Source organism: Rhipicephalus microplus, chromosome 3, assembly GCF_043290135.1.
Source record: "Rhipicephalus microplus isolate Deutch F79 chromosome 3, USDA_Rmic, whole genome shotgun sequence".
NCBI lineage: Eukaryota > Metazoa > Arthropoda > Arachnida > Ixodida > Ixodidae > Rhipicephalus > Rhipicephalus microplus.
This window is the reverse complement of record NC_134702.1, coordinates 169,442,942-169,464,309: the sequence shown is the minus strand read 5'-3', so window position 1 is coordinate 169,464,309 and position 21,368 is coordinate 169,442,942. Positions and strand designations below refer to the sequence as shown.

Below are 21,368 nucleotides of genomic sequence, written 5' to 3'. Positions count from 1 at the left end.
GGCAAAACCATAGCACATACATCTCTGTACAATTCTTTTCTTCTAACACTTGCTAGATAATCTATCGAAAAGCGTACAGATAAAAAACGTACACTGTCTACCACTTCCTTGAGATACCCACGCAACGTCACGGGCCGGCTATCCGTAGTAACAACAAAATCTGGTAAGGCACTGCCTAACCTGAGCTGGCATACCGTACGTAAAAACGGATCCCTGACGTCACGGAAAAACAAAAATCTATTTACTACTTGTCTCACAAATAGGTGCGCCAAACCAAGACCTCCGTCCTTCACGCGCCTGAACAAGTTGGTCCGTCTGCACCTTTCCCATTTCGAGCCCCATATAAAAACTGCGAACACTCTGTGCAGCCTTTGCACGTTGATCCTTGAACAATGTAACACCTGCATCACATACCACAGTTTAGCGATAAAAAACATGTTGCACACAGTAGCCCTAGCGAAAACAGACAGGTTCATGCCTTTCCACCTGTCTGCTTTTTCCTTCGTCTCTTTTGTTTGACGCGACCAATACTCCTCGCTGCCGTTATAACATTCCAGGGGAACACCGAGGTACCTTGTCGGTGTTTCCGTCCAGTGCACATTCGCAAAAAGGTCCGGCTTTGAAGGCCACCTTCCGTGCCAAAGCCCAAGAGATTTCGCCCAGTTTACGCGGCTTCCTGTGACGCTACAAAAATGTTTCACAACACTTATCGTTTCCTCTACACTTTCTTTGTTCGTACAACACACCGCAATGTCGTCTGCATATGCCAGCAGCTTAACTTCCACTGCCGCCAAGCTGAAGCCACGAATTTTTTCATTTTCATTTATCGCTAAGCACATCGCTTCGATGTAAATACAAAACAAAAGTGGACTGAGGGGGCAGCCCTGACGCACAGAACGCATTACGTGAATGGGGGCCCCCAAAGACTTGTTAACAATTAAACGTGTTGTGCAGTTCTGGTACGCCAAGGCCACTCCCTCCTTGATGATGGAACCGACATTAATATGATCTAAGATGACAAACAAAATATCATGCGCAACACAATCAAAAGCTTTCTCCAGGTCTATCTGGAGCACAGCAACGCCAAGTGAATCTTCGTCACAACACTCTAGCACACACCGCATCTTGTGAATGTTTGAGCTAATGGTTCTGCCTTTGATTCCACAAGTTTGGTGCTCTCCAACAATTTCTTTAATGACACCTTGAAGTCGCGCTGCCAGAACCTTCATAAAAATCTTGTAGTCGACATTGGTCAGCGATATGGGCCTATACGATGTCACCAGTTTAAGTTTTTCCCCTTCGTCCGTTTTAGGAATTAATATCGTATGCGCTTTGCTGAAGGAGGGCGGCAGAGTTTTCCGTTCGTACGCCTCATTGAACAGCTCAGCTAACCCCGGGGACAGTTCTATTCTAAACGTCTTATACCATGCTGCGGTTAGGCCATCGGGTCCCGGTGACTTTCCGGGGTTCAGATGACCAATCGCGCGTTCCACTTCACCTTCCGTTATTCTGCCTTCTAAAAGCTTTTTTGTGTCGTCACTAAGCCGCGGCAAGCGCTTGAGAAACTCTTCTTTAAAACCATGTACATTCGCTTTTCGAATTGCAAAAAGTGACTGATAATACGCAACAAAGGCCCGTTCGATGCTTTCCTTGTCGCTCGCGAGAGTCCCGTTGCAATAGACCTTATCGATGTGGTTTCGGCGTCCTTGCGCTTTTTCGAGACCAAGCGCCCTTTTTGTGGGCGTCTCACCCGCGGCAAGATCATTTGCGCGCGCGCGTACCCAGGCGCCTCGATAACGCTCTCTGTCATGCAGTTCTAATTTTTCCTTGACACTGCGCACCTCGTCTTTGCAAGTCCCAGGCTCCCGACTTTCTAGGGCTATCAGCTGCTGCAGTGTTTTCTTAAGACTTCTTTCTTTTATTTGCGCTTCGAATTTTAGCGTGCTCGATCTGTCAAGCGCTTTCATTTTCACCTTCTGCTTTAAACACTCCCATTTCTCTGCTACTGTTTCCGTTTTTTCCATAAGCACTTCATTAATGGTCTCGTGCACTGCTTCTAAAAATGGTTCATCTTTTAGTAACAATGCGTTCAGTTTCCATAAATCCCAGTTGAAAACCTTACGCTGTTTCTTCATGCCTATGCGACACACAACCAAACAGTGATCTGAAAACGACACTGGCTCAACCGAAAAATCGTGACACATAGGCAATACATCTAGGGATAGGTATATGCGGTCTAAACGTGCATGGCTATTGCCATGAAATCGCGTGTAGATCACTTCGCGATTTGCTGCCACACATTCATACACGTCTTCCAAGTCATTTTCGGTTATTAATTTGCCTAGCACGTCACTGCTTTTGTCACGAACGCCAGTGCTATTGACTCTATCGCGAGCCCTTAAAACACAGTTAAAATCACCTAACAAAACCACCCTCTTATTACACTTTGTCCACTGAAACAGGTTAGAAAAAAACTGAGCACGCTCTTCTACACTATTCGGTGCGTATACGCATATAACTCTGAATTCAGTGGCACCATAAACAAAGTCACAATAAACAATTCTGCCCGACTGACATGAAAAAACACTTTGCACAAGAAGGCTTTGCAATTTTTTTACAAAAAGAACACAACCCGCGGACGTTCCTATCGAGTGGCTTACGACCGCGTAATATCGGTCAGTGAAACGGCGCACCATGCTCCCGGTCTCCTCCTCTCCGTCTACCTTAGTTTCCTGGACGGCTAGGACGTCTATGTCTTGGTCTGTGAGCAACCGATAGAGCTGACTTTGCCTACGCCTAGCCGCCAACCCTCTGACGTTAAGCGTAGCTATACTGAATGGCGGAGTTAATTCCATAGTGACTTGTTCGCTAAAGGAGTAGGCCCGGAGCATGGCGCTTACCCTTCACGACCAGCCCTCGGCTAGCCGCCTCCAGGACCATCCTGCTTCCCAGCGCTGTTTTCTTTTGCCTTGTCCTCCAGTCTCCGGTCGGTAGGGACTTTCGGCTTAGGTTTGAGACTACGCCGCCTCCCTTGCGGCGCCTTCGCAGGCGGCTCCTGGCTGCTGGTGGACGACGCCCCGTCCTGCTCTACCGAGTCGTCGAGTGGACGCTTTAGCGTGGCGCTGGTCACGCACATCTCGTCGTCGCTGTCCGCCGCCGTCTCTCCCTGACCCTCCGTTGTATCAGCTGTCCCCACTGGAACCACGTCCGTCTCGACCCGCTCAGGCTCGGCCGCTGACGGGGCGCTGGCCGGTGTAGTCGAAAGCTGGCGAGTCTCCGGAAACTTGGGTGTGTCTGCCTGCGCCGCCCCTCCAGTAGTCACAGGGACCACTGGGCTTCCGACCCCTTTGGCGGCGTCCTCTGCCTCGGCCGCGTCCATGACGTGATCAGCCATCGCCTCGTTCTTCGCTGGCCCCATTGCACTGGCGTACGTTCGAACGCAATCCGCCTCGACGTGTCCGAAGCGTTTGCACCGCGAGCAACGGGGAACCTTGCACTCTCGGCGGACGTGCCCTTTGCCTTGGCAGCGCAAGCATTGCATCGGCCGACCAGGCACAACCAGCAAGGCCAGCTCTCCATCGATCCTGATCTGGTGCGGAAGGTCTTCGACCCTGACGCCGCTTTTCAGCTTCAGGAGAGCTGCCCTCGTGGTCGAACACTTGTCGGCCATGCCCGGGACACGCCACCGCTCACGGCTCACCTCCACGACCTTGCCGAAAACCGACAGCGCCGTCCGTACTTCTTCGTCGCTCACCCCGTGAAGCAGCCAGTGAATTCGTAGCCGCACCTGCTGGTCCTGTGGGTCGACGACGACGCAGCGCCGCCCCTTCACCTGCAGCTCCTTCAAGGCGAGCAGGCGTTTTGTGGGAGCGGCATCATTGAATGTCACCGCCCACAAGTGGTTAACCTGGTATGCACCGAGGCTTACCACATCCGGCAGCAGGCCCGTTGGCGTCAATGCGTCCCTGAAATCTTCGACCTTGTATGGCCTCGCTCGTACATCACCGTGTAAAAACACGGTGTTGATAACAAGTCGTCCTTTTGGCATTTGCGGCAAAATAAACTGGTATTCGCTATCTCCGTTCCTGTTTCCGCGGCTAAGATTGGCCGCCGAGCTAAACCCCCGTTACACTTGGAGCACTCATTAACAAGTTTCTTGGTGCTCATCAGCTTGTTCTAACAATAAAATAATCAACTAGTTGAAATAAACAAAATCATCTCGTCATTGCTGCCTGATACAGTCTTTTCATCATTGAGGAAAGCCGCTTATCTCTATAGTGAAAGAAAATGGCAGCGCTGTTCGATGAAATGTATTTAAATGATATGCGCACCGGAAACTCGTGGTGCCGTAGTATTATAACAGGCAATAAAAAAGATACCGCTAAAGTCGAGAGCGCTTTGGAGGTGCTGGGGATTGAACCCGGGACCTCTCACAAGCAAAGCGAGCGCTCTACCACTGAGCTACACTCCCGTTACATCTGGAGCACTCATTAACGAGTTTCTTGGTGCTCATAAGCTTGTTCAAACAATAAAATAATCAATTAGTTGAAGTAAACAAAATCATCTCGTCATTTCTGCCTATACAGTTTTTTCATCATTGAGGAAAGCCACATATTTCTATAGTCAAAGATAATGGCAGTGCTGTTCGATGAAATGTATTCCATGATATGTGCACCGGTAACTCGTTGTGCCGTACTATTACAACAGGCAATAAAAAAAGATACCGCTAAAGTCGAGAGCGATTTGGAGATGCCGGGGATTGAACCCGGGACTTCTCACATGCAAAGCGAGCGCTCTACCACTGAGCTACACACTTGTTACGTCTGGAGCGCTCATTAACGAGTTTCTTGGTGCTCATCAGCTTGTTCAAACAATAAAATAATCAATTAGTTGAAATAAACAAAATCATTTCGTCATTGCTGCCTGATACAGTCTTTTCATCATTGAGGAAAGCCGCTTATCTCTATAGTCAAAGAAAATGGAAGCGCTGTTCGATGAAATGTATTTCATGATATGCGCACCGGTAACTCGTGGTGCCGTAGTATTACAACAGGCAATAAAAAAGATACCGCTAAAGTCGAGAGCGCTTCGGAGGTGCTGGGGATTGAACCCGGGACCTCTCACATGCAAAGCGAGCGCTCTACCACTGAGCAACACCCCCGTTACATCTGGAGCACTCATTACCGAGTTTCTTGGTGCTCATTAGCTTGTTCTAACAATAAAATAATTCAATAGTTGAAATAAACAAAATCATCTCGTCATTGCTGCCTGATACAGTCTTTTCATCATTGGGGAAAGCCGCTTATCTCTATAGTCAAAGAAAATGGCAGCGCTGTTCGATTAAATGTATTTCATGATATGCGCACCGGTAACTCGAGGTGCTGTAGTATTAACACAGGCAATGAAAAAAGATACCACCAAAGTCGAGAGCGCTTTAGAGGTGCCGGGGATTGAACCCGGGACTTCTCACATGCAAAGCGAGCGCTCTACCACTGAGCTACACCCCCGTTACATTTGGAGCACTCATTAACGAATTTCGTGGTGCTCATTAGCTTGTTCTAACAATAAAATAATCAATTAGTTGAAATAAACAAAATCATCTCGTCTTTGCTGCCTGATACAGTTTTTCCATCATTGAGGAAACCCGCATATTTCTATAGTCAAAGAAAATGGCAGCGCTGTTCGATGAAATGTATTCCATGATATGCGCACCGGTAACTCGTGGTGCCGTAGTATTACAACAGGCAATAAAAAAAGATACCGCTAAAGTCGAGAGCGCTTTGGAGGTGCCGGGGATTGAACCCGGGACTTCTCACATGCAAAGCGAGCGCTGTACCACTGAGCTACACACTTGTTACGTCTGCAGCACTCATTAACGAGTTTCTTGGTGCTCATAAGCTTGTTGAAACAATAAAATAATCAATTAGTGTAAATAAACAAAATCATCTCGTCATTTCTGCCTGATACAGTTTTTTCATCATTGAGGAAAGCCGCATATTTCTAAAGTCAAAGATAATGGCAGCGCTGTTCGATGAGATGTATTTCATGATATGCGCACCGGTAACTCGTGGTGCCGTAGTATTACAACAGGCAATAAAAAAAGATACCGCTAAAGTCGAGAGTGCTTTCGAGGTGCCGGGGTCTGAACCCGGGACTGCTCACATGCAGTGTGAGCGCTCTACCACTGAGCTACACCCCCGTTACATTTGGAGCACTCATTAACGAGTTTCTTGGTGCTCATCAGCTTGTTCTAACAATAAAATAATCAATTAGTTGAAATAAACAAAATCATCTCGTCACTGCTGCCTGATACAGTCTTTTCATCATTGAGGTAGGCCGCTTATCTCTATAGTCAAAGAAAATGGCAGCGCTGTTCGATGAAATGTATTTCATGATATGCGCACCGGTAACTCGTGGTGCTGTAGTATTAACACAGGCAATAAAAAAAGATACCGCTAAAGTCGAGAGCGCTTTGGAGGTGCCGGGGATTGAACCCCGGACTTCTCACATGCAAAGCGAGCGCTCTACCACTGAGCTACACTCCCGCTACATTTGGAGCACTCATTAACGAATTTCGTGGTGCTCATCAGCTTGTTCTAACAATAAAATAATCAATTAAGTAAAATAAACAAAATAATCTCGTCATTGCTGCCTGATACAGTCTTTTCATCATTGAGGAAAGCCGCATATTTCTATAGTCAAAGAAAATGGCAGCGCTGTTCGATGAAATGTATTCCATGATATGCACACCGGTATTCCTGGTGCCGTAGTATTACAACAGGCAATAAAAAAGACACCGTTAAAGTCGAGAGCGCTTTGGAGGTGCCGGGGATTGAACCCGGGACTTCTCACATGCAAAGCGAGCACTCTAACACTGAGCTACACACTTGTTACGTCTGGAGCGCTCATCAACGATTTTCTTGGTGCTCATCAGCTTGTTCAAATAATATAATAATCAATTAGTTGAAATAAACAAAATCATCTCGTCATTGCTGCCTGATACAGCTTTTTCATCAGTGAGGAAAGCCGCATATTTCTATAGTCAAAGAAAATGGCCGCGCTGTTCGATTAAATGTATTTCATGATTTGCGCACCGGTAACTCGTGGTGCCGTAGTATTACAACAGGCAATTAAAAAAGATACCGCTAAAGTCGAGAGCGCTTTCGAGGTGCCAGGGTCTGAACCCGGGACTACTCACATGCAGAGCGAGCGCTCTACCACTGAGCTACACACTTGTTACGTCTGGAGCACTCATTAACGAGTTTCTTGGTGCTCATCAGCTTGTTCAAGCAATATAATAATCAATTAGTAGAATTAAACAAAATCACCTCGTCATTGCTGCCTGATACAGTTTTTTCATCATTGAGGAAAGCCGCATATTTCTATAGTCAAAGAAAATGGCCGCGCTGTTCGATGAAATGTATTTCATGATTTGCGCACCGGTAACTCGTGGTGCCGTAGTATTACAACAGGCAATTAAAAAAGATACCGCTAAAGTCGAGAGCGCTTTCGAGGGGCCGGGGTCTGAACCCGGGACTACTCACATGCAGAGCGAGCGCTCTACCACTGAGCTACACACTTGTTACGTCTGGAGCACTCATTAACGAGTTTCTTGGTGCTCATAAGCTTGTTCCAACAATAAAATAATCAATTAGTTGAAGTAAACAAAATCATCTCGTCATTTCTGCCTGATACAGTTTTTTCATCATTGAGGTAAGCCACATATTTCTATAGTCAAAGATACTGGCAGCGCTGTTCGATGAAATGTATTTCGAGATATGCGCACCGGTAACTCGTGGTGCCGTAGTATTACAACAGGCAATAAAAAAAGATACCGCTAAAGTCGAGAGCGCTTTCGAGGTGCCGGGGTCTGAACCCGGGACTACTCACATGCAGAGCGGACGCTCTACCACTGAGCTAAACCCCCGTTACACTTGGAGCACTCATTAACAAGTTTCTTGGTGCTCATCAGCTTGTTCTAACAATAAAATAATCAACTAGTTGAAATAAACAAAATCATCTCGTCATTGCTGCCTGATACAGTCTTTTCATCATTGAGGAAAGCCGCTTATCTCTATAGTGAAAGAAAATGGCAGCGCTGTTCAATGAAATGTATTTAATGATATGCGCACCGGTAACTCGTGGTGCCATAGTATTACAACAGGCAATAAAAAAAGATACCGCTAAAGTCGAGAGCGCTTTCGAGGTGCCGGGGTCTGAACCCGGGACTACTCACATGCAAAGCGAGCGCTCTACCACTGAGCTACACACTTGTTACGTCTGGAGCACTCATTAACGAGTTTCTTGGTGCTCATAAGCTTGTTCAAACAATAAAATAATCAATTAGTTGAAGTAAACAAAATCATCTCGTCATTTCTGCCTGATACAGTTTTTTCATCATTGAGGAAAGCCGCATATTTCTATAGTCAAAGATAATGGCAGCGCTGTTCAATGAAATGTATTTAATGATATGCGCACCGGTAACTCGTGGTGCCATAGTATTACAACAGGCAATAAAAAAAGATACCGCTAAAGTCGAGAGCGCTTTCGAGGTGCCGGGGTCTGAACCCGGGACTACTCACATGCAAAGCGAGCGCTCTACCACTGAGCTACACCCCCGCTACATCTGGAGCACTCATTAACGAGTTTCTTGGTGCTCATCAGCTTGTTTTAACAATAAAATAAATCAATAGTTGAAATAAACAAAATCATCTCGTCATTGCTGCCTGATACAGTTTTTTCATCATTGAGAAAAGCCGCATATTTCTATAGTCAAAGATAATGGCAGCGCTGTTCAATGAAATGTATTTCATGATATGCGCACCGGTAACTCGTGGTGCCATACTATTACAACAGGCAATAAAAAAAGATACCGCTAAAGTTGAGAGCGCTTTCGAGGTGCCGGGGTCTGAACCCGGGACTACTCACATGCAAAGCGAGCGCTCTACCACTGAGCTACACCCCCGTTACATCTGGAGCACTCATTAACGAGTTTCTTGGTGCTCATCAGCTTGTTTTAACAATAAAATAAATCAATAGTTGAAATAAACAAAATCATCTCGTCATTGCTGCCTGATACAGTTTTTTTATCATTGAGAAAAGCCGCATATTTCTATAGTCAAAGATAATGGCAGCGCTGTTCAATGAAATGTATTTCATGATATGTGCACCGGTAACTCGGGGTGCCGTAGTATTACAACAGGAAATAAAAAAAGATACCGCTAAAGTCGAGAGCGCTTTGGAGGTGCCGGGGATTGAACGCGGGACTTCTTACATGCAAAGCGAGCGCTCTACCACTGAGCTACACCCCCGTTACATTTGGAGCACTCATTAACGAGTTTCTTGGTGCTCATCAGCTTGTTTAAACAATAAAATAATCAATTAGTTGAAAAAAACAAAATCATCTCGTCATTTCTGCCTGATACATTTTTTCATCATTGAGGAAAGCCGCATGTTTCTATAGTCAAAGGAAATGGCAGTGCTGTTCGATGAAATGTATTTCATGATATGCGCACTGGTAACTCGCGGTGCCGTAGTATTACAACAGGCATTAAAAAAAGATACCGCTAAAGTGGAGAGCGCTTTGGAGGTGCCGGGGATTAAACCCGGGACTTCTCGCATGCAAAGCGAGCTCTCTACCACTGAGCTACACCCCCGTTACACTTGGAGCACTCATTAACGAGTTTCTTGGTGCTCATCAGCTTGTTCAAACAATAAAATAATCAATTAGTTGAAATAAACAAAATCGTCTCGTCATTGCTGCCTGATACACTTTTTTTCATCATTGAGGAAAGCCGCTTATCTCTATAGTCAAAGAAAATGGCAGCGCTGTTCGATGAAATGTATTTCATGATATGCGCACCGGTAACTCGTGGTGCCGTAGTATTACAGCAGGCAATAAAAAATATACCGCTAAAGTCGAGAGCGCTTTGGAGGTGCCGGGGATTGAACCCGGTTCTTCTCACATGCAAAGCGAGCGCTCTACCACTGAGCTACACCCCCATTACATCTGGAACTCTCATTAACGAGTTTCTAGGTGCTCATCAGCTTGTTCAAACAATAAAATAATCAATTAGTTGAAATAAACAAAGTCGTCTCGTCAATGCTGCCTGATACAGTTTTTTTCATCATTGAGAAAAGCCGCTTATCTCTATAGTCAAAGAAAATGGCAGCGCTGTTCGGTGAAATGTATTTCATGATACGCGCACCGGTAACTCGTGGTGCCGTAGTATTACAGCAGGCAATAAAAAATATTCCGCTAAAGACGAGAGCGCTTGGAGGTGCGGGGGATTGAACCCGGGACTTCTCACATGCAAAGCGAGCGCTCTACCACTGAGCTACACCCCCGTTACATCTGGAGCACTCATTAACAAGTTTCTTGGTGCTCATCAGCTTGTTCAATCAATAAAATATTCAATTAGTTTAAATAAACAAAATCGTCTCGTCATTGCTGCCTGATACAGTTTTTTTCATCATTGAGGAAAGCCGCTTATCTCCCTAGTCAAAGAAAATGGAAGCGCTGTTCGACGAATTGTATTTCATGTAATGCGCACCGGTAACTCGTGGTGCCGTAGTATTACAACAGGCAATAAGAAAGATACCGCTAAAGTCGAGAGCGCTTTGGAGGTGCCGGGGATTGAACCCGGGACTTCTCACATGCAAAGCGAGCGCTCTACCACTGAGCTACACCCCCGTTATATCTGGAACACTCATTAACGAGTTTCTTGGTGCTCATCAGCTTGTTCAAACAATAAAATAATAATATAGTCGAAATAAACAAAATCGTCTCGTCATTGCTGCCGGATAATGTTTTTTTCATCAATGAGGAAAGCCGCATCTCTATAGTCAAAGAAAATGGCAGCGCTGTTCGATGAAATGTATTTCATGATATGCGCACCGATAACTCGTGGTGCCGTAGTATTACAGCAGGCAATAAAAAATATACCGCTAAAGTCGAGAGCGCTTTGGAGGTGCCGGGGATTGAACCCGGGACTTCTCACATGCAAAGCGAGCGCTATACTACTGAGCTACACCCCCGTTACATCTGGAACACTCATTAACAAGTTTCTTGGTGCTCATCAGCTTGTTCGAACAATAAAATAATAAATTAGTTGAAATAAACAAAATCGTCTCGTCATTGCTGCCTGATACAGTTTTTTTCATCATTGAGGAAAGCCGCTTATCTCTATAGTCAAAGAAAATGGCAGCGCTGTTCGATGAAATGTATTTCATGATATGCGCACCGGTAACTCGTGGTGCCGTAGTATTACAGCAGGCAATAAAAAATATACCGCTAAAGACGAGAGCGCTTTGGAGGTGCCGGAATTGAACCCGGGACTTCTCACATGCAAAGCGAGCGCTCTACCACTGACCTACACCCCCGTTATATCTGGAACACTCATTAACGAATTTTTTGGTGCTCATCAGCTTGTTCGAACAATAAAATAACAAATTAGGTGAAATAAACAAAATCGTCTCGTCATTGCTGCCTGATACAGTTTTTTTCATCATTGAGGAAAGCCGCTTATCTCCATAGTCAAAGAAAATGGCAGCGCTGTTCGACGAAATGTATTTCATGATATGCGCACCGGTAACTCGTTGTGCCGTAGTATTACAACAGGCAATAAGAAAGATACCGCTAAAGTCGAGAGCGCTTTGGAGGTGCCAGGGATTGAACCCGGGACTTCTCACATGCAAAGCGAGCGCTCTACCACTGAGCTACACCATGTTACATCTGGAGCACTCATTAACGAGTTTCTTGGTGCTCATCAGCATGTTCTAACAATAAAATAATTCAATAGTTGAAATAAACAAAATCATCTCGTCATTGCTGCCTGATACACTTTTTTTCATCATTGAGGAAAGCCGCTTATCTCTATAGTCAAAGAAAATGGCAGCGCTGTTCGATGAAATGTATTTCATGATATGCGCACCGGTAACTCGTGGTGCCGTAGTATTACAGCAGGCAATAAAAAATATACCGCTAAAGTCGAGAGCGCTTTGGAGGTGCCGGGGATTGAACCCGGTTCTTCTCACATGCAAAGCGAGCGCTCTACCACTGAGCTACACCCCCGTTACATCTGGAACACTCATTAACGAGTTTCTTGGTGCTCATCAGCTTGTTAAAACAATAAAATAATCAATAATTTGAAATAAACAAAATAGTCTCGTCAATGCAGCCTGATACAGTTTTTTTCATCATTGAGGAAAGCCGCTTATCTCTATAGTCAAAGAAAATGGCAGCGCTGTTCGATGAAATGTATTTCATGATATGCGCACCGGTAACTCGTGGTGCCGTAGTATTACAGCAGGCAATAAAAAATATACCGCTAAAGTCGAGAGCGCTTTGGAGGTGCCGGGGATTGAACCCGGGACTTCTCACATGCAAAGCGAGCGCTCTACCACTGAGCTACACTCCCGTTACATCTGGAGCACTCATTAACCAGTTTCTTGGTGCTCATCAGCTTGTTCAAACAATAAAATATTCAATTAGTTGAAATAAACAAAATCGTCTCATCATTGCTGCCTGATACAGTTTTTTTTTCATCATTGAGGAAAGCCGCGTATCTCTATAGTCAAAGAAAATGGCGGCGCTGTTCGACGAAATGTATTTCATGATATGCGCACCGGCAACTCGTGGTGCCGTAGTATTACAACAGGCAATAAGAAAGATACCGCTAAAGTCGAGAGCGCTTTGGAGGTGCCGGGGATTGAACCCGGGACTTCTCACATGCAAAGCGAGCACTCTACCACTGAGCTACACCATGTTACATCTGGAGCACTCATTAACGAGTTTCTTGGTGCTCATCAGCATGTTCTAACAATAAAATAATTCAATAGTTGAAATAAAAAAAATCATCTCGTCATTGCTGCCTGATACACTTTTTTTCATCATTGAGAAAAGTCGCTTATCCTTTTAGTCAAAAAAAATGGCAGCGCTGTTCGATGAAATGTATTTCATGATATGCGCACCGTTAACTCGTGGTTCCGTAGTATTACAACAGGCAATAAAAAACGATAGCGCTAAAGTCGAGAGCGCTTTCGAGGTGCTGGGGATTGAACACGGGACTTCTCACATGCAAAGCGAGCGCTCTACCACTGAGCTACACCGCCGTTACATCTTGAACACTCATTAACAAGTTTCTTGGTGCTCATCAGCTTGTTCAAACAATAAAATAATCAATTAGTTGAAATAAACAAAATCGTCTCGTCATTGCTGCCTGATACAGTTTTTTTCATCATTGAGGAAAGCCGCTTATCTCTATAGTCAAAGAAAATGGCAGCGCTGTTCGATGAAATGTATTTCATGATATGCGCACCGGTAACTCGTGGTGCCGTAGTATTACAGCAGGCAATAAAAAATATACCGCTAAAGTCGAGAGCGCTTTGGAGGTGCCGGGGATTGAACCCGGGACTTCTAACATGCAAAGCTAGCGCTCTACCACTGAGCTACACCCCCGTTACATCTGGAACACTCATTAACGAGTTTCTTGGTTCTCATCAGCTTGTTCAAACAATAAAATAATCAATAATTTGAAATAAACAAAATCGTCTCGTCAATGCTGCCTGATACAGTTTTTTTCATCATTGAGGAAAGCCGCTTATCTCTATAGTCAAAGAAAATGGCAGCGCTGTTCGATGAAATGTATTTCATGATATGCGCACCGGTAACTCGTGGTGCCGTAGTATTACCGCAGGCAATAAAAAATATACCGCTAAAGACGAGAGCGCTTGGAGGTGCCGGGGATTGAACCCGGGACTTCTCACATGCAAAGCGAGCGCTCTACCACTGAGCTACACCCCCGTTACATCTGGAGCACTCATTAACAAGTTTCTTGGTGCTCATCAGCTTGTTCAAACAATAAAATATTCAATTAGTTGAAATAAACAAAATTGTCTCGTCATTGCTGCGTGATGCAGTTTTTTTCATCATTGAGGAATGCCGCTTATCTCCATAGTCAAAGAAAATGGCAGCGCTGTTCGACGAAATGTATTTCATGATATGCGCACCGGTAACTCGTTGTGCCGTAGTATTACAACAGGCAATAAGAAAGATACCGCTAAAGTCGAGAGCGCTTTGGAGGTGCCAGGGATTGAACCCGGGACTTCTCACATGCAAAGCGAGCGCTCTGCCACTGAGCTACACCATGTTACATCTGGAGCACTCATTAACGAGTTTCTTGGTGCTCATCAGCATGTTCTAACAATAAAATAATTCAATAGTTGAAATAAACAAAATCATCTCGTCATTGCTGCCTGATACACTTTTTTTCATCATTGAGGAAAGCCGCTTATCTCTATAGTCAAAGAAAATGGCAGCGCTGTTCGATGAAATGTATTTCATGATATGCGCACCGGTAACTCGTGGTGCCGTAGTATTACAGCAGGCAATAAAAAATATACCGCTAAAGTCGAGAGTGCTTTGGAGGTGCCGGGGATTGAACCCGGTTCTTCTCACATGCAAAGCGAGCGCTCTACCACTGAGCTACACCCCCGTTACATCTGGAACACTCATTAACGAGTTTCTTGGTGCTCATCAGCATGTTCTAACAATAAAATAATTCAATAGTTGAAATAAACAAAATCATCTCGTCATTGCTGCCTGATACACTTTTTTTCATCATTGAGGAAAGCCGCTTATCTCTATAGTCAAAGAAAATGGCAGCGCTGTTCGATGAAATGTATTTCATGATATGCGCACCGGTAACTCGTGGTGCCGTAGTATTACAGCAGGCAATAAAAAATATACCGCTAAAGACGAGAGCGCTTGGAGGTGCGGGGGATTGAACCCGGGACTTCTCACATGCAAAGCGAGCGCTCTACTACTGAGCTACACCCCCGTTACATCTGGAGCACTCATTAACAAGTTTCTTGGTGCTCATCAGCTTGTTCAATCAATAAAATATTCAATTAGTTGAAATAAACAAAATCGTCTCGTCATTGCTGCCTGATACAGTTTTTTTCATCATTGAGGAAAGCCGCTTATCTCCATAGTCAAAGAAAATGGAAGCGCTGTTCGACGAAATGTATTTGATGATATGCGCACCGGTAACTCGTGGTGCCGTAGTATTATAGCAGGCAATAAAAAATATACCGCTAAAGTCGAGAGCGCTTTGGAGGTGCCGGGGATTGAACTCGGGACTTCTCACATGCAAAGCGAGCGCTCTACCACTGAGCTACACCCCCGTTACATCTGGAACACTCATTAACGAGTTTCTTGGTGCTCATCAGCTTGTTCAAACAATAAAATAATCAATTAGTTGAAATAAACAAAGTCGTCTCGTCAATGCTGCCTGATACAGTTTTTTTCATCATTGAGGAAAGCCGCTTATCTCTATAGTCAAAGAAAATGGCAGCGCTGTTCGGTGAAATGTATTTCATGATATGCGCACCGGTAACTCGTGGTGCCGTAGTATTACAGCAGGCAATAAAAAATATTCCGCTAAAGACGAGAGTGCTTGGAGGTGCGGGGGATTGAACCGGGGACTTCTCACATGCAAAGCGAGCGCTCTACCACTGAGCTGCACCCCCGTTACATCTGGAACACTCATTAACGAGTTTCTTGGTGCTCATCAGCTTGTTCAATCAATAAAATATTCAATTAGTTGAAATAAACAAAATCGTCTCGTCATTGCTGCCTGATACAGTTTTTTTCATCATTGAGGAAAGCCGCTTATCTCCCTAGTCAAAGAAAATGGAAGCGCTGTTCGACGAATTGTATTTCATGTAATGCGCACCGGTAATTCGTGGTGCCGTAGTATTACAACAGGCAATAAGAAAGATACCGCTAAAGTCGAGAGCGCTTTGGAGGTGCCGGGGATTGAACCCGGGACTTCTCACATGCAAAGCGAGCGCTCTACCACTGAGCTACACCCCCGTTATATCTGGAACACTATTAACGAGTTTCTTGGTGCTCATCAGCTTGTTCAAACAATAAAATAATAACTTAGTTGAAATAAACAAAATCGTCTCGTCATTGCTGCCGGATGTTTTTTTGATCATTGAGGAAAGCCGCATCTCTATAGTCAAAGAAAATCGCAGCGCTGTTCGATGAAATGTATTTCATGATATGCGCACCGGTAACTCGTGGTGCCGTAGTATTACAGCAGGCAATAAAAAGATATCGCTAAAGTCGAGAGCGCTTTGGAGGTGCCGGAGATTGAACCCGGGACTTCTCACATGCAAAGCGAGCGCTCTACCACTGAGCTACACCCCCGTTATATCTGGAACACTCATTAACGAGTTTCTTGGTGCTCATCAGCTTGTTCAAACAATAAAATAATAAATTAGTTGAAATAAACAAACTCGTCTCGTTATTGCTGCCGGATAATGTTTTTTTCATCATTGAGGAAAGCCGCATCTCTATAGTCAAAGAAAATGGCAGCGCTGTTCGATGAAATGTATTTCATGATATGCGCACCGGTAACTCGTGGTGCCGTAGTATTACAGCAGGCAATAAAAAATATACCGCTAAAGTCGAGAGCGCTTTGGAGGGGCCGGGGATTGAACCCGGGACTTCTCACATGCAAAGCGAGCGCTCTACCACTGAGCTGCACCCCCGTTACATCTGGAACACTCATTAACGAGTTTCTTGGTGCTCATCAGCTTGTTCAAACAATAAAATAATCAATTAGTTGAAATAAACAAAATCGTCTCGTCAATGCTGCCTGATACAGTTTTTTTCATCATTGAGGAAAGCCGCTTATCTCTATAGTCAAAGAAAATAGCAGCGCTGTTTGATGAAATGTATTTCATGATATGCGCACCGGTAACTCGTGGTGCCGTAGTATTACAGCAGACAATAAATAATATACCGCTAAAGACGAGAGCGCTTTGGAGGTGCCGGAGATTGAACCCGGGACTTCTCACATGCAAAGCGAGCGCTCTACCACTGAGCTACACTCCCGTTACATCTGGAGCACTCATTAACCAGTTTCTTGGTGCTCATCAGCTTGTTCAAACAATAAAATATTCAATTAGTTGAAATAAACAAAATCGTCCCGTCATTGCTGCCTGATACAGTTTTTTTTCATCATTGAGGAAAGCCGCGTATCTCTATAGTCAAAGAAAATGGCGGCGCTGTTCGACGAAATGTATTTCATGATATGCGCACCAGTAACTTTGGTGCCGTAGTATTACAACAGGCAATAAGAAAGATACCGCTAAAGTCGAGAGCGCTTTGGAGGTGCCGGGGATTGAACCCGGGACTTCTCACATGCAAAGCGAGCACTCTACAACTGAGCTACACCCCCGTTACATCTGTAGCACTCATTAACGAGTTTCTTGGTGCGTATCAGCTTATTCAAACAATATAATAATCAATTAGTTGAAATAAACAAAATCATCTCGTCATTGCTGCCTGATGCAGTTTTTCCATCATTGAGGAAAGCCGCATATTTCTATAGTCAAAGAAAATGGCAGCGCTGTTCGATGAAATGTATTCCATGATATGCGCACCGGTAACTCGTGGTGCCGTCGTATTACAACAGGCAATAAAAAAAGACACCGCTAAAGTCGAGAGCACTTTGGAGATGCCGGGGATTGAACCCGGGACTTCTCACATGCAAAGCGAGCGCTCTACCACTGAGCTACACACTTGTTACGTCTGGAGCGCTCATTAACGAGTTTCTTGGTGCTCATCAGCTTGTTCAAACAATAAAATAATCAATTAGTTGAAATAAACAAAATCATTTCGTCATTGCTGCCTGATACAGTCTTTTCATAATTGAGGAAAGCCGCTTATCTCTATAGTCAAAGAAAATGGCAGCGCTGTTCGATGAAATGTATTCCATGATATGCGCACCGGTAACTCGTGGTGCCGTAGTATTACAACAGGCAATAAAAAAAGATACCGCTAAGGTCGAGAGCGCTTTGGAGGTGCCGGGGATTGAACCCGGGACTTCTCACATGCAAAGCGAGCGCTCTACCACTGAGCTACACACTCGTTACGTCTGGCGCACTCATTAACAAGTTTCTTGGTGCTCATCAGCTTGTTCTAACAATAAAATAATTAGTTGAAATAAACAAAATCATCTCGTCATTGCTGCCTGATACAGTCTTTTCATCATTGAGGAAAGCCGCTTATCTCTATAGTCAAAGAAAATGGCAGCGCTGTTCGATGAAATGTATTTCATGATATGCGCACCGGTAACTCGTGGTGCTGTAGTATTAACACAGGCAATAAAAAAAGATACCACCAAAGTCGCGAGCGCTTTGGAGGTGCCGGGGATTGAACCCGGGACTTCTCACATGCAAAGCGAGCGCTCTACCACTGAGCTACACACTTGTTACGTCTGGAGCACTCATTAACGAGTTTCTTGGTGCTCATAAGCTTGTTCAAACAATAAAATAATCAATTAGTTGAAATAAACAAAATTATCTCGTCATTTCTGCCTGATACAGTTTTTTCATCATTGAGGAAAGCCGCATATTTCTATAGTCAAAGATAATGGCAGCGCTGTTCGATGAAATGTATTTCATGATATGCGCACCGGTAACTCGTGGTGCCGTAATATTACAACAGGCAATAAAAAAAGATACCGCTAAAGTCGAGAGTGCTTTCGAGGTGCCGGGGTCTGAACCCGGGAGTACTCACATGCAGAGCGAGCGCTCTACCACTGAACTACACCCCCGTTACATTTGGAGCACTCATTAACGAGTTTCTTGGTGCTCATCAGCTTGTTCTAACAATAAAATAATCAATTAGTTGAAATAAACAAAATCATCTCGTCATTGCTGCCTGATACAGTCTTTTCATCATTGAGGAAAGCCGCATATTTCTATAGTCAAAGAAAATGGCGCTGTTCGATGAAATGTATTTCATGATATGCGCACCGGTAACTCGTGGTGCTGTAGTATTAACACAGGCAATAAAAAAAGATACCACCAAAGTCGAGAGCGCTTTGGAGGTGCCGGGGATTGAACCCGGGACTTCTCACATGCAAAGCGAGCGCTCTACCACTGAGCTACACACTTGTTACGTCTGGAGCACTCATTAACGAGTTTCTTGGGGCTCATAAGCTTGTTCAAACAATAAAATAATCAATTAGTTGAAATAAACAAAATCATCTCGTCATTGCTGCCTGATACAGTCTTTTCATCATTGAGGAAAGCCGCATATTTCTATAGTCAAAGAAAATGGCGCTGTTCGATGAAATGTATTTCATGATATGCGCACCGGTAACTCGTGGTGCTGTAGTATTAACACAGGCAATAAAAAAAGATACCACCAAAGTCGAGAGCGCTTTGGAGGTGCCGGGGATTGAACCCGGGACTTCTCACATGCAAAGCGAGCGCTCTACCACTGAGCTACACACTTGTTACGTCTGGAGCACTCATTAACGAGTTTCTTGGGGCTCATAAGCTTGTTCTAACAATAAAATAATCAATTAGTTGAAATAAACAAAATCATCTCGTCATTGCTGCCTGATACAGTCTTTTCATCATTGAGGAAAGCCGCATATTTCTATAGTCAAAGAAAATGGTGCTGTTCGATGAAATGTATTTCATGATATGCGCACCGGTAACTCGTGGTGCTGTAGTATTAACACAGGCAATAAAAAAAGATACCACCAAAGTCGAGAGCGCTTTGGAGGTGCCGGGGATTGAACCCGGGACTACTCACATGCAAAGCGAGCGCTCTACCACTGAGCTACACACTTGTTACGTCTGGAGCACTCATTAACGAGTTTCTTGGGGCTCATAAGCTTGTTCAAACAATAAAATAATCAATTAGTTGAAATAAACAAAATCATCTCGTCATTGCTGCCTGATACAGTCTTTTCATCATTGAGGAAAGCCGCATATTTCTATAGTCAAAGAAAATGGCGCTGTTCGATGAAATGTATTTCATGATATGCGCACCGGTAACTCGTGGTGCTGTAGTATTAACACAGGCAATAAAAAAAGATACCACCAAAGTCGAGAGCGCTTTGGAGGTGCCGGGGATTGAACCCGGGACTTCTCACATGCAAAGCGAGCGCTCTACCACTGAGCTACACACTTGTTACGTCTGGAGCACTCATTAACGAGTTTCTTGGGGCTCATAAGCTTGTTCTAACAATAAAATAATCAATTAGTTGAAATAAACAAAATCATCTCGTCATTGCTGCCTGATACACTTTTTTTCATCATTGAGAAAAGTCGCTTATCCTTTTAGTCAAAAAAAATGGCAGCGCTGTTCGATGAAATGTATTTCATGATATGCGCACCGTTAACTCGTGGTTCCGTAGTATTACAACAGGCAATAAAAAACGATAGCGCTAAAGTCGAGAGCGCTTTCGAGGTGCTGGGGATTGAACACGGGACTTCTCACATGCAAAGCGAGCGCTCTACCACTGAGCTACACCGCCGTTACATCTTGAACACTCATTAACAAGTTTCTTGGTGCTCATCAGCTTGTTCAAACAATAAAATAATCAATTAGTTGAAATAAACAAAATCGTCTCGTCATTGCTGCCTGATACAGTTTTTTTCATCATTGAGGAAAGCCGCTTATCTCTATAGTCAAAGAAAATGGCAGCGCTGTTCGATGAAATGTATTTCATGATATGCGCACCGGTAACTCGTGGTGCCGTAGTATTACAGCAGGCAATAAAAAATATACCGCTAAAGTCGAGAGCGCTTTGGAGGTGCCGGGGATTGAACCCGGGACTTCTAACATGCAAAGCTAGCGCTCTACCACTGAGCTACACCCCCGTTACATCTGGAACACTCATTAACGAGTTTCTTGGTTCTCATCAGCTTGTTCAAACAATAAAATAATCAATAATTTGAAATAAACAAAATCGTCTCGTCAATGCTGCCTGATACAGTTTTTTTCATCATTGAGGAAAGCCGCTTATCTCTATAGTCAAAGAAAATGGCAGCGCTGTTCGATGAAATGTATTTCATGATATGCGCACCGGTAACTCGTGGTGCCGTAGTATTACCGCAGGCAATAAAAAATATACCGCTAAAGACGAGAGCGCTTGGAGGTGCCGGGGATTGAACCCGGGACTTCTCACATGCAAAGCGAGCGCTCTACCACTGAGCTACACCCCCGTTACATCTGGAGCACTCATTAACAAGTTTCTTGGTGCTCATCAGCTTGTTCAAACAATAAAATATTCAATTAGTTGAAATAAACAAAATTGTCTCGTCATTGCTGCGTGATGCAGTTTTTTTCATCATTGAGGAATGCCGCTTATCTCCATAGTCAAAGAAAATGGCAGCGCTGTTCGACGAAATGTATTTCATGATATGCGCACCGGTAACTCGTTGTGCCGTAGTATTACAACAGGCAATAAGAAAGATACCGCTAAAGTCGAGAGCGCTTTGGAGGTGCCAGGGATTGAACCCGGGACTTCTCACATGCAAAGCGAGCGCTC

General features: G+C 44.4%; 33 non-coding genes across 33 annotated transcripts; all 33 read right to left on the bottom strand.

Annotated features, from left to right (window-relative positions):
- Positions 1–4,399: 4,399 nt before the first annotated feature.
- On the bottom strand, positions 4,400–4,471 carry TRNAA-UGC (transfer RNA alanine (anticodon UGC)). Its single transcript has one exon. It is a non-coding gene; the product is annotated as a tRNA-Ala (tRNA).
- Positions 4,472–4,744: 273 nt separating this feature from the next.
- On the bottom strand, positions 4,745–4,812 carry TRNAA-UGC (transfer RNA alanine (anticodon UGC)). The gene has a single exon. It is a non-coding gene; the product is annotated as a tRNA-Ala (tRNA).
- Positions 4,813–5,089: 277 nt separating this feature from the next.
- On the bottom strand, positions 5,090–5,161 carry TRNAA-UGC (transfer RNA alanine (anticodon UGC)). The gene has a single exon. It is a non-coding gene; the product is annotated as a tRNA-Ala (tRNA).
- A 274-nt stretch (positions 5,162–5,435) lies between these two features.
- Positions 5,436–5,507, bottom strand: TRNAA-UGC (transfer RNA alanine (anticodon UGC)). Its single transcript has one exon. It is a non-coding gene; the product is annotated as a tRNA-Ala (tRNA).
- A 966-nt stretch (positions 5,508–6,473) lies between these two features.
- On the bottom strand, positions 6,474–6,545 carry TRNAA-UGC (transfer RNA alanine (anticodon UGC)). The gene has a single exon. It is a non-coding gene; the product is annotated as a tRNA-Ala (tRNA).
- A 2,002-nt stretch (positions 6,546–8,547) lies between these two features.
- On the bottom strand, positions 8,548–8,620 carry TRNAA-UGC (transfer RNA alanine (anticodon UGC)). The gene has a single exon. It is a non-coding gene; the product is annotated as a tRNA-Ala (tRNA).
- A 273-nt stretch (positions 8,621–8,893) lies between these two features.
- TRNAA-UGC (transfer RNA alanine (anticodon UGC)) lies at positions 8,894–8,966 on the bottom strand. The gene has a single exon. It is a non-coding gene; the product is annotated as a tRNA-Ala (tRNA).
- A 273-nt stretch (positions 8,967–9,239) lies between these two features.
- On the bottom strand, positions 9,240–9,311 carry TRNAA-UGC (transfer RNA alanine (anticodon UGC)). Its single transcript has one exon. It is a non-coding gene; the product is annotated as a tRNA-Ala (tRNA).
- A 273-nt stretch (positions 9,312–9,584) lies between these two features.
- Positions 9,585–9,656, bottom strand: TRNAA-UGC (transfer RNA alanine (anticodon UGC)). Its single transcript has one exon. It is a non-coding gene; the product is annotated as a tRNA-Ala (tRNA).
- Positions 9,657–9,930: 274 nt separating this feature from the next.
- TRNAA-UGC (transfer RNA alanine (anticodon UGC)) lies at positions 9,931–10,002 on the bottom strand. Its single transcript has one exon. It is a non-coding gene; the product is annotated as a tRNA-Ala (tRNA).
- Positions 10,003–10,275: 273 nt separating this feature from the next.
- Positions 10,276–10,347, bottom strand: TRNAA-UGC (transfer RNA alanine (anticodon UGC)). Its single transcript has one exon. It is a non-coding gene; the product is annotated as a tRNA-Ala (tRNA).
- Positions 10,348–10,621: 274 nt separating this feature from the next.
- TRNAA-UGC (transfer RNA alanine (anticodon UGC)) lies at positions 10,622–10,693 on the bottom strand. The gene has a single exon. It is a non-coding gene; the product is annotated as a tRNA-Ala (tRNA).
- A 272-nt stretch (positions 10,694–10,965) lies between these two features.
- On the bottom strand, positions 10,966–11,037 carry TRNAA-UGC (transfer RNA alanine (anticodon UGC)). Its single transcript has one exon. It is a non-coding gene; the product is annotated as a tRNA-Ala (tRNA).
- Positions 11,038–12,001: 964 nt separating this feature from the next.
- TRNAA-UGC (transfer RNA alanine (anticodon UGC)) lies at positions 12,002–12,073 on the bottom strand. The gene has a single exon. It is a non-coding gene; the product is annotated as a tRNA-Ala (tRNA).
- Positions 12,074–12,347: 274 nt separating this feature from the next.
- Positions 12,348–12,419, bottom strand: TRNAA-UGC (transfer RNA alanine (anticodon UGC)). Its single transcript has one exon. It is a non-coding gene; the product is annotated as a tRNA-Ala (tRNA).
- Positions 12,420–13,387: 968 nt separating this feature from the next.
- TRNAA-UGC (transfer RNA alanine (anticodon UGC)) lies at positions 13,388–13,459 on the bottom strand. Its single transcript has one exon. It is a non-coding gene; the product is annotated as a tRNA-Ala (tRNA).
- A 273-nt stretch (positions 13,460–13,732) lies between these two features.
- On the bottom strand, positions 13,733–13,804 carry TRNAA-UGC (transfer RNA alanine (anticodon UGC)). The gene has a single exon. It is a non-coding gene; the product is annotated as a tRNA-Ala (tRNA).
- A 619-nt stretch (positions 13,805–14,423) lies between these two features.
- TRNAA-UGC (transfer RNA alanine (anticodon UGC)) lies at positions 14,424–14,495 on the bottom strand. Its single transcript has one exon. It is a non-coding gene; the product is annotated as a tRNA-Ala (tRNA).
- A 273-nt stretch (positions 14,496–14,768) lies between these two features.
- TRNAA-UGC (transfer RNA alanine (anticodon UGC)) lies at positions 14,769–14,840 on the bottom strand. Its single transcript has one exon. It is a non-coding gene; the product is annotated as a tRNA-Ala (tRNA).
- Positions 14,841–15,114: 274 nt separating this feature from the next.
- TRNAA-UGC (transfer RNA alanine (anticodon UGC)) lies at positions 15,115–15,186 on the bottom strand. Its single transcript has one exon. It is a non-coding gene; the product is annotated as a tRNA-Ala (tRNA).
- A 619-nt stretch (positions 15,187–15,805) lies between these two features.
- On the bottom strand, positions 15,806–15,877 carry TRNAA-UGC (transfer RNA alanine (anticodon UGC)). The gene has a single exon. It is a non-coding gene; the product is annotated as a tRNA-Ala (tRNA).
- Positions 15,878–16,144: 267 nt separating this feature from the next.
- On the bottom strand, positions 16,145–16,216 carry TRNAA-UGC (transfer RNA alanine (anticodon UGC)). Its single transcript has one exon. It is a non-coding gene; the product is annotated as a tRNA-Ala (tRNA).
- A 272-nt stretch (positions 16,217–16,488) lies between these two features.
- TRNAA-UGC (transfer RNA alanine (anticodon UGC)) lies at positions 16,489–16,560 on the bottom strand. Its single transcript has one exon. It is a non-coding gene; the product is annotated as a tRNA-Ala (tRNA).
- A 274-nt stretch (positions 16,561–16,834) lies between these two features.
- Positions 16,835–16,906, bottom strand: TRNAA-UGC (transfer RNA alanine (anticodon UGC)). The gene has a single exon. It is a non-coding gene; the product is annotated as a tRNA-Ala (tRNA).
- A 274-nt stretch (positions 16,907–17,180) lies between these two features.
- TRNAA-UGC (transfer RNA alanine (anticodon UGC)) lies at positions 17,181–17,252 on the bottom strand. Its single transcript has one exon. It is a non-coding gene; the product is annotated as a tRNA-Ala (tRNA).
- Positions 17,253–17,526: 274 nt separating this feature from the next.
- Positions 17,527–17,594, bottom strand: TRNAA-UGC (transfer RNA alanine (anticodon UGC)). The gene has a single exon. It is a non-coding gene; the product is annotated as a tRNA-Ala (tRNA).
- A 620-nt stretch (positions 17,595–18,214) lies between these two features.
- On the bottom strand, positions 18,215–18,284 carry TRNAA-UGC (transfer RNA alanine (anticodon UGC)). The gene has a single exon. It is a non-coding gene; the product is annotated as a tRNA-Ala (tRNA).
- Positions 18,285–18,903: 619 nt separating this feature from the next.
- Positions 18,904–18,973, bottom strand: TRNAA-UGC (transfer RNA alanine (anticodon UGC)). Its single transcript has one exon. It is a non-coding gene; the product is annotated as a tRNA-Ala (tRNA).
- Positions 18,974–19,246: 273 nt separating this feature from the next.
- On the bottom strand, positions 19,247–19,316 carry TRNAA-UGC (transfer RNA alanine (anticodon UGC)). The gene has a single exon. It is a non-coding gene; the product is annotated as a tRNA-Ala (tRNA).
- A 273-nt stretch (positions 19,317–19,589) lies between these two features.
- On the bottom strand, positions 19,590–19,659 carry TRNAA-UGC (transfer RNA alanine (anticodon UGC)). The gene has a single exon. It is a non-coding gene; the product is annotated as a tRNA-Ala (tRNA).
- A 273-nt stretch (positions 19,660–19,932) lies between these two features.
- Positions 19,933–20,002, bottom strand: TRNAA-UGC (transfer RNA alanine (anticodon UGC)). The gene has a single exon. It is a non-coding gene; the product is annotated as a tRNA-Ala (tRNA).
- A 623-nt stretch (positions 20,003–20,625) lies between these two features.
- TRNAA-UGC (transfer RNA alanine (anticodon UGC)) lies at positions 20,626–20,697 on the bottom strand. The gene has a single exon. It is a non-coding gene; the product is annotated as a tRNA-Ala (tRNA).
- Positions 20,698–20,970: 273 nt separating this feature from the next.
- On the bottom strand, positions 20,971–21,042 carry TRNAA-UGC (transfer RNA alanine (anticodon UGC)). Its single transcript has one exon. It is a non-coding gene; the product is annotated as a tRNA-Ala (tRNA).
- Between the last annotated feature and the right edge of the window lie 326 nt (positions 21,043–21,368).